The 9,558-nt window shown below is 35.8% G+C and overlaps 1 protein-coding gene and 1 long non-coding RNA gene across 8 annotated transcripts in view; both read left to right on the top strand.

The window, feature by feature from the left end:
• The window catches only part of LOC108544321 (uncharacterized), a 9,448-nt gene extending 6,736 nt beyond the window's left edge, over positions 1-2,712 (top strand). Inside the window, exons 2-3 of the long non-coding RNA XR_001889807.1 lie at positions 2,381-2,427; positions 2,687-2,712. This is a non-coding gene — a long non-coding RNA (uncharacterized LOC108544321). The remainder of the gene's footprint in view (positions 1-2,380; positions 2,428-2,686) is intronic.
• QTMAN (queuosine-tRNA mannosyltransferase) overlaps positions 1-9,558 on the top strand; it is a 359,520-nt gene that overhangs the window by 177,710 nt on the left and 172,252 nt on the right. The gene's annotated exons all lie outside the window — the stretch shown is intronic.

The raw sequence follows: 9,558 nt of genomic DNA on the forward strand, positions 1-9,558 counted from the left end.
ATAAATTTTTTTTTTTTTTGAGACGGAGTCTCGCTTTGCCGCCCAGGCTGGAGTGCAGTGGCCCCATCTCAGCTCACTGCAAGCTCCGCCTCCTGGGTTTACGCCATTCTCCTGCCTCAGCCTCCCGAGTAGCTGGGACTACAGGCGCCCGCCACCTCGCCCGGCTAGTTTTTTGTATTTTTTTAGTATAGACGAGGTTTCACCTTGTTAGCCAGGATGGTCTCGATCTCCTGATCTCGTGATCCACCTGCCTCGGCCTCCCAAAGTGCTGGGATTACAGGCTTGAGCCACCGCGCCCAGCCTATAGGTTTATTCTTTATTATTTTTTTTCAGAAACTAGTCAGCCCTGTATCATGAGATTCAAAAAATTAACTTTGAGGATATTGAAAAGACAGCCTTCCTACTATGTTATTTTCAACAAATGATGTCTCAAATCCATTTATAAAAAGAAATGATATGATTTCCTTAAGTTTGGTTGTTTTGTTCATACTATATTTGACTCAATGTTGCCTACAAATTTATTTTTATTAGTAAGTGTTCTCATGAAACTTGTTATCAAATAATTTTCGCTATGTTTGGAAGATTTCAATTTTGTTCATCAGTACTGTTAAATATGGTACTGTAAAACATTTTGTAAAAATAACAGTGAGAACTTCATATAGGATATCTAGTTATAATTTTTCTTCAAATTAAGGTGAGCTCACTAGCGCACAAATGATATTCATACATTCCACATGGGTGATGAATGATGTTAAGTGGATTGATCAGTACAGAAGTAATTCTAATTGTTTAGCGTTGTATTTTAGAATGCTGGGAAATGTTCACATACTTGGCCCTCCTTCAGTAAATTCATATTTACTTGCCTGTTTTTCTAAACTGGAATCTTGATCCTGTTTCTTAAATAGCCATGAAATGAAAATGGTAGAAGTTCTTCCTTATTTCTTCCTTGGTCACACACTAAAATTTACTTATAATTAGTGGGCATCGAGAGAAGAAATAACATTTTAGCACCTCTTCTCTCCTGTATATTTTCATGTATCCATGGAAATGTAGTCCTTATTTGAAATTCAGTCCCTAGTTGGGAATGTGCTTCCTGTTCCTGTCATCAGCTCTTGAGTTCATGAGTCTGGCCTGTACCTCTAAATTTATTTACATGTAGAGAGCTGATTTATCTGTTTTGGACACCCACCTATTTCAAATCCAGTGCAAATCTGCTTTATTAAGTATCTACTGATACCTTGAGCAGACCAAGTCATCTATGAGTAAAAGATGGGTCTATTCAAAGCTACTATATTTCATTTTTATAATATCAAAACTCATTTTATAATACTGAATCCTTAAATGCATGTTATAATTATTTTCCACTAATTGAAGAGGGAGCTTCTGTCTCATGATGTGAGAATGGAGTTAAAAGAGACAGTGGGACAATAGAATACCCAGGATATAGTAATAAATTCTGTTGGAAACAAAAGACAAGGAGAAGACAAGGGGTGGGGGGTGAGTGAACTCAAAACAATTCATAAGTTTTTGAAAATTCTTGTATTATTAACTAAAATAGAAAATCAGACAAAATGTCAACTACGTTTCCACTGTAGACAGATTCATTCTCTTTTCAGTTTTAGACAGTCGATTTTGTTTTAATGAAAGAATAGAATCAGAACTTTTCAGAACTGGAAGGGTATCTATGAAATAAAAACTTTAGAAATCTTCCCATCCAAATCTGTCATCTGATAACTGGGGAAACTGCAGTGGAGAGGTGTGTTTACCTGAGGTCGTTGGAGCACTATGGCAGCAGAATCAGAATTTAGAAGCAAAGAAAAAAACTGCATGAGATTGTTAGTAATGTGGTACTAGAGTCATTCATTGCATTAGTAGTTAGGAGAATAGGATTAGTCAACATTGACAAAATAGATCCATTTGTTCAGGAATAGATGGTATTCAGAAATTTCTTAGAAGAGTCTCAAATATTTCAGTTGCTTTACAACTTGTGGGTGTTTTTCACTGAAAATAATTTTATTTCTCTGATCTGTAACTCATTTTGAGATGAAAATGCATATGACTCAGTGAACTCTGCTTGCTGATAGCATATTTTGTTCTTCCAGTAAATACTGGGCTACTCATATAAAACTTATTCGAAGAGTGAGGAATAAGAGTTTCCAGCATTTGAAACTCAGAATCTGTAAATTATTTTCTTGTCTCTCTTTTCTGGGATTTGATATCACAGATCCTGAGTGAATCAGTATTATGTACAACCATCACATTTTTTAATGCTTTCTCTTTGCAAGTTTTATATAAATTATTTATCTTTTATGATTAAATTTTTTTCCTAAGCTCTCCCTCCAGGTTTGTCTTCAGAGCCTATTTAAATTTTCCATTGCAGGGTGGCTGTAGCAACATTCCTGTTCTGCCTCTTCCTGTGGCTATCAGGTGAATCCCTCTTTTTGTCCCTGAGTCCTGTTGGTTGGAATAACTGGCTGACGTCATAAGGGGTGGGCTGATGTTCTGGTCAGTTCAGAGTATGGGGTAGGGTAAGGGGGAGTTTCATGTGTTATAATGTGGTACAGGGGGAAGAACATAAACTTAGGAGTCAAACTTGGATTCCGGTCTTAGCCACTTTCTAGATGTGTATCTTGGTCAAATTATGTCACCTGTTCATACTCTTAGATTCTCTAACATTAAATCCTAGGGATCAAGTGAGGATCATGTGAGAGAGAACATAGGTAAAGTATTTCACCCAATGTGTGGAATATATTCCCTGCACATCTCTCTGCCCTTGCCGTGTATGAGTCACACCTACTCCTCTGTTACACTTTATCAACTTTAATTGCCACTCACAGGCATCTAAACTGACCTCTTTTTTGTTGCTACCTCAATTTCTGATGCTTTGAGGGATTATTAGAGTAAATGACTCAATTTGCTCTTATATGGATAATCCACATACCACTACCGTGTTTCATCAGTGTATTCTTCCATCTTTTCCCTCATGACTAACTTAATTCACTTCAATAACTCTTTGCAGTGTAAGTCCTATTCATTCCTTTTATAGAACTTGGGATACTCAGGACACTTTCCTGCTGCTCATGGCTAGGTTTCCTCTGCTCTCTTTTGTTTACATTTTATTTTTTGTGTGTTTGTTATGTTTTATTTAGTGGCTGTTTTTCAGCATTAGCACTGTGGAACAGGGCTGTTGTGATCTTCATGCTTGTAAGTATTTCTTTTGTATGTCCTGAATGTGCGGGTTGGGTTGAGGGTGCAGTACTTCTAACTGTAGGTAGATGATTAATATGCAGGTAAGCATTAGTGTGTTAATAGTTTTTTTGTGTGTTCTAAAGAGAGTATGTCTTAGATGTATTTGTCAGAAAAAAAGTTAGTATAAGATTTTATAGTTTAGCACAAATAAAATACCCACAGCTAACTTGTGTCCGGTTCAAAACCCTTCTAGTTATTACCAAAATATTACATTAAAATTTTGACCCTTCAAAAATATAATCCTTAGGTGACAGAGCCTTTTCTCCTCCCAGTTGATGAAGTATCACTCCATGAAACATGCCTTTGGGGTCTAGTTGTGTGGCCTGTATTAATGAAGTACAGTAAACCCCCACTTAACGTTATCAATAGGTTCTTGGAAACTGTGACTTTAAGAGAAACAACATACAGCTGGTCCTCAAATAATGCCATTTTGCTCAATGTTGTTTTTTTATAAAGTTGATGAGGGAAAAAAATGATTTTGTTAATTGTTTCACTTAAAGTTGTACTTTCCGAGAACCTATTGAAGTTGTGAATGAGGACTTAGTGTATGAGCGTATGCATCTCCTCAAATACTGTGATTGGTTTTTCTGCCTTAAGTAAAAGCCAGTCAAACCACAATTATAACCAGGTTGGTAAAACATAGCCCATACCTGTGGTTTTTCTCTGTTAAGTGGACATCATAATCACTTGGAGAGCTTTAAAAAGTCCTGATGTCCGAGTCTGTTAAATCAGAATATCTGGGGTTGGAACTAGGTTGTTTGTTTTTTTGTTGTTTGTTTGTTTTTTTTAAGTTCCACAACTTATTCTACTATGACACCAAGGTTGAGAGCCACTGACTGAAAGCAGCTCTACCAAATTACAAACTGTGGAAGGTCCACATACCTGCAGTAGCCTCTCTTGGTTGCATCATGACACCCTTTTCAGTATTGCCAACATTATATTCCTGTCTGCAAGTGTCCTCAGGCAATCTATAGTAAAAAAAAATTATGTCTCCAAGAAAATGAATTTGTATAATTTTCTGGCTATCCTGATGAAAAATAAGAAAATGTTAAAAATTGTATTTATCCTTGATCTCTTTCTCCATACGTGTTGGCATTCCTCCATTTCCCATTGACTTCACGTTCAATTTTCTCTTCACTGTTTTCTTGGGTGGCATTGGGAATTTTACCATCTGATGAAGGCAGATGTATTTTCAAATAAAAATGTCTTAAGCATTTGTTCTTCCTACTATTCCTTTCTTTGGCAGAATATTCATATAGTTGATAAATAGTTTGCTTTCTTTAAATACCTTTTCATATAATCTTTGTAGCATGTTCCATGGGTATTTTAACCTAGTTTTATGGTTTTTCATGAAATAAGGTGTTTTCTAAATATGTTATGCTGAATTTAACTGAAATAAGCAGTTGTACTGTATGTCTTTAAAATGATGATGATATCTTGCATTTTAGGGTAACACTTTCATCCTGAAAGATTCCAAAGCACACTGAGAATGGTTACAAATTATACAGTGCAGCACAGTCACCATTGTAGAGTGAAGCATGGCAGCTGTTTAACAGCTCATCGCAACACTACACAGCAGGTTAGGGTACGAAGTGAAGAATAATAGTGGATTCACTTGAAAAAATTGCTAAGGGGGTGAGGTAAGCAGAATGTAATTACCTAAGTTGGAATTTATCCAGGACATAAGGCTAACACTTTCAGTCTTAGAAGAGAAGCTCTGATTCTTTAATAACCATGTACTTGCTATGTAACTAAAATGTAAGGGTGCTTCTATCCTCTTCAGATCATAAATGTGTGTTCAGTGTTTCAGTTGAGACTTGAAGAAAAAAAGCCCTCTTTTGAAAAAACTCACATGTTCATAATAACTTGGCGATGATAGATAGGCTTCTATTTGCATGCCATTTTTGGCTCTCAATGGCTGTTTGGAGCTTGTCGAGGATTCTAAGATGTTCAGAATTAAAAATGAATTCTATGATAGATTAGTAATGTCTGCCATGGGCATGGCAAAAGTAGTGCTTACAGCTGTGCTGAATTTTCTAGCTCCAAGAGTTGGCTGCTAGTTTCCTGGGACAATTTAGCAGTACTCTTAATTCTTTTCAAACCTTTGGATTAATTTTAACTACTCTTCCAGACATATTTAAGTTTTCCTAAGAAAAGTTTAGGGGAAAAGAACATTGACAATTTTTTAGTAACTGTCATTGTTGGGGTTAGAGATAAAAAGATATAACTTTACATCAAAATTTCAATGCAAAATGTCTAGCAAAGGAAGCAAATGGTGTCAGATTGGGTTTTCATTTGGGAAAATAAATCAACATCTGAGAGAAGCAAATGGTAATTAAGTTTAGGAACACAAGGTAGCAGAAACCTATTACTAAATCAAGGTGAGAACAGAAACCGGAATTTGGTTTGTTTGAGGAGTAAACTTTGGAACATAGGATAATAGGGCCCTGGCTCTGAAACCAGCACCAGGGATAGCTCCCAGTGATGATGGCTTCTCCGTGGCTCTTCAGTTCTTTCCCATTCAGACTGTCCCTCTATCTAGGACTTCCAGCTCTGTGGCTTAGTAATGCCTATAAAATCAGGAAAATGGATCCTTTCATCCTGCTAATGTTATTATTAGAAATAAGTTTGTAAGCGAGGTACTGTAAAATTCATTTTGCATATCTTATTTAATTCATACAACCTAATATGTTAGGTATTATAACTCACATTTACATATGAGAAGATAAAGTTAAGTAATTTGCCTCTAGTCACATTTCAAGTGAATGATGACACCATAAGTTAAACTTTGATGTGTCTGGCTTCAAAGCATGTGTTCTTAATAACTGTACCACAAAGTTACATGAGAATGAGATCATTGGTATGGCACTTGCTTCTTATAAAGCAAAGTGGCTATAAGAACATTCTGGAGGTTTAAAGCATAGTTGAGGAGGAAATTTAGAATGCTTCTACTAGCAGTCTAGGGTGTGGATAATTTGTATGTTCTTCTATCTTCCAGAATCATTATGGATAGAGTTGTTAGAACTCAGACAGTTTTTTGTAGTCTTTTTGGTAGGATCCAAGTTATTTGACTGGAAAACAATGTTTTAGTTTGTTTAGGGGGAATTCCTGCATTCTTATAAATTTGGTTAATGTAATCTGTAAATTACTTTAAACTTGTGATATTTTGATTCTAGATCCTATATCTTTGTCTTATTCCCTATTTTATTTTCTCTTATTACACACTGGCATCAATGGCTGTAAAAGACCGTCTTGCACTCTGATTTAGAGAAAATGAAACCATGAGCTTCCTTTTAGTTGGATCTATGACTCTAATATTAAAAGACAAGGGCTGAAAATTATGGATCATATTTCAATCTATAGTACTGTGTTCTTACTCTTCTGAGAAGTTGGTTTTCCTTATATTCTTAGATATTTCCAAGGAGGAACTCTAAACCAAAAAAGGTTAGTTGTCCAATTTAAAACAGACTTGGTCTAAGTAATCATCTAAAGTTCTAAATAGGATGATAAACTCATCTTTCATTTGATGATGGGCCACATGGTAAAAACAAACTTTATTTAGTTATTGGTGTTATAAAATAATTTTCATACCTATATATCAGGAGTAGATACTCAAGTTTACACCTGTGGTCTTGTAAGTCAAGTTTATGCCTGAAGCAAGCTCAAATGTTCAGGTTATAAGACTCCTAAAAAGGCCTTAGAGTGGAAGGACTGACAGACTTTTAATCATGGTAATGCTACCATCACTTTTGAAGTCGGTGTAAGTTATCTGTTACTGTACCTTTATGACAGAAAAAATAATATGCTAAGAACAATGTGATAAGATGATTGGGAAAATTTAGGAGGCATATGGTAAGTAGCTGGACACTGTTTTTCCGTGGCTTGTAAAGTGTAATGATAATGTGTCAAATTCTACTTATATGGCTTTTAAATCTTTATAGAAAGGTAATTTAACAATTTTTTAAAAGTAATTGATAAGTAATCTAATAATTTATATGGTGTGTAAAAGGACATATAAATCATTTATTATACAGGTCATATTTGTCTTTCTTTTATAGGATATTATTAAGAGGGGTGTGTGTGTGTGTGTGTGTGTCCATGTGTCTGCATTTGTGTGTACCTTCATTTTGGGTACTTTGAGGCAGTTCTATTGCCTTTCACGTTGGGCTTGCAACCCCAGCTGCATATTAGAATCTTGTGGAACTTTCAAAAACCTTTATGCCCAGGTAGCAATCTAGACAAAATAGATCTGAATTTCCAATAATAGAACTGAGATATCAGTACGTCTTTAAGCTTCCTAGGTTAGGGACCACTGATAAAATACGTGACTACTTAGTATTTTCAGCTTGTACACATGTAGATAATTGCATGGAGAAGATGAAATAAAATTTTCCTTCTAAAACAGAGGATAGTTTTTTGGAGGGTTGTGGTAGGTTGCTTATTGAAATAGGGTGACCAGATAGATCATAATACTACAAAACTTTAGGCTGAAAGAGACTTTCATTTAATATGTTTTCCATTAGCAGTGACTTAAGTAAAACACCTGAAGAAAGATGTAAAACACCCACAGTTCACCTGGCCACTTGTGCAGTGTTTTTTCTTGACTCCAGCTGCTAGCCAACTTATGACCTGAATCTTGATGATAAATAGCGCTTATAATATTTTCTTAGCTAGCGTAACTTCAGTAGCAATACTTTTTCTTCTAATGTCTTACCCTTATAAAATAGCACTGAACTATTTTTCTCAATAAATTCTACTGACACATGGTCCCATAGATTAATTATAAATTGCATAGAAGTACTGCCCTTTGTCAGTTTTAAATTTGTAGCTTTATCTTCTCTTTCTCGTCTTTCCAAGCTAAATGGAATTAGAAGCTGAAAGAAACCTGATTTACATGGAATCTATTTCTGTTCTCTTATTTTAAACAATAGTGCCATTAATTTTAATTCTAGGCTGTTTGGTTCCTCTACTATTTTCATTGTTATTATAATTAAAAAAGAGTCTTCTCTATTTTTACAAACCCCTTTATTTTACAAAACTGTATAAACATATTTTTAGGGAATAATTTTTTCCCCTAATGCTGTTATTTTTTACCTAGTGGGCTCTCTCCATAAATTGAATTAGGAATAGCAAATAACTTTTTGTTTTATTCATCATCATCGTCTTTTTTTTTCAAAGTGAAGGTGAAGGGGGAATGAGTATCAAAAAGGACTTAGACAATTATGGAAATAAATATGGGGCTTCTTTGGCATGGGTACTTGAAAACACCCCAAAGTAGATGGAATGAGTAACTTTAGGGCTTAGATCATTTATCACTGAAGCTATAATGCTGGCACAGCCCTGCAAATATTTCCTTACAGGATTTTATAAACATTTCACAATAAATATATTTTGTTAAAATGGTCTTAGGTCCTATAAAACAGAGTCTGTATTCCAGGAGGAATTCTTTTGGAGTTATTTAATAGTAATCCTTTCACAGTACCTCCCTTCTTCATACCTTTTGTTCGCATTGCAATGCTAGTGTCTTTGACCAGAAGGTAGTGTATGGTAGATGCACCTGACAGCAACAACTTAGCATACCCTGAGAACGACTGTATGGCAGACATACTGAATGTGTGTTCAGCATTCTGAGCTAAGGAGTCTGGGAGTAGCCAACCCAGAGATTCATTCCTTATCAGTGAAGAACATTTGAGCCCCGGTCTGTCCCTAATGTACAGGGGATCAAGGCCCTTTGCCTTGGGTTGAATGAAGGTTGCCAGGTGGAGGTAGTTAGTGGGAAGATGCTAAGTGAAAATGCTATATAAACTGCATACTGTGTGAGGGTAGTGATTCTCCTGACCAGTGTGCCGCCACCAGACCAATGGTTCTCCTGCCCAGTCTGCTACCCCTGGACTCTCTCCTCTGTATGTAAGCCCCCGCTAAAACCCCATTCAATGGCTCTGAGTCTCTTCTTCAACCCTTTGAACATAGTGCCATCCCCGTTGGACTTGATAGGGGTTTGGCACAACAGGTAAAGCCAGGTAACACTGAGTCTTAGTTGTTCTCTTTAAATGATTGAAAGGAGAGAAAATATGGCCATCAAGAGTTATATTTAAGTATGGAAACTATTATTACTGAGATGCTGACCCCGTTACCCTTTGAAACAGGGCAAAGTAGTATCAGAAAATGTGGAGAAAGTGAATTGTTTTGGATGTAAAAAAGACCTTGACTGTAATCCTGATGCAACATTATTATAATCAATAAAAGGCAGAGCCAGTTTTTTTGTTTTGTTTTGTTTTGGTTTTGGTTTAGGCAGCTCTTGAAATGATA

The sequence above is a fragment of the Rhinopithecus bieti genome, unplaced genomic scaffold, assembly GCF_001698545.2.
Source record: "Rhinopithecus bieti isolate Rb0 unplaced genomic scaffold, ASM169854v2 scaffold_26061, whole genome shotgun sequence".
NCBI lineage: Eukaryota > Metazoa > Chordata > Mammalia > Primates > Cercopithecidae > Rhinopithecus > Rhinopithecus bieti.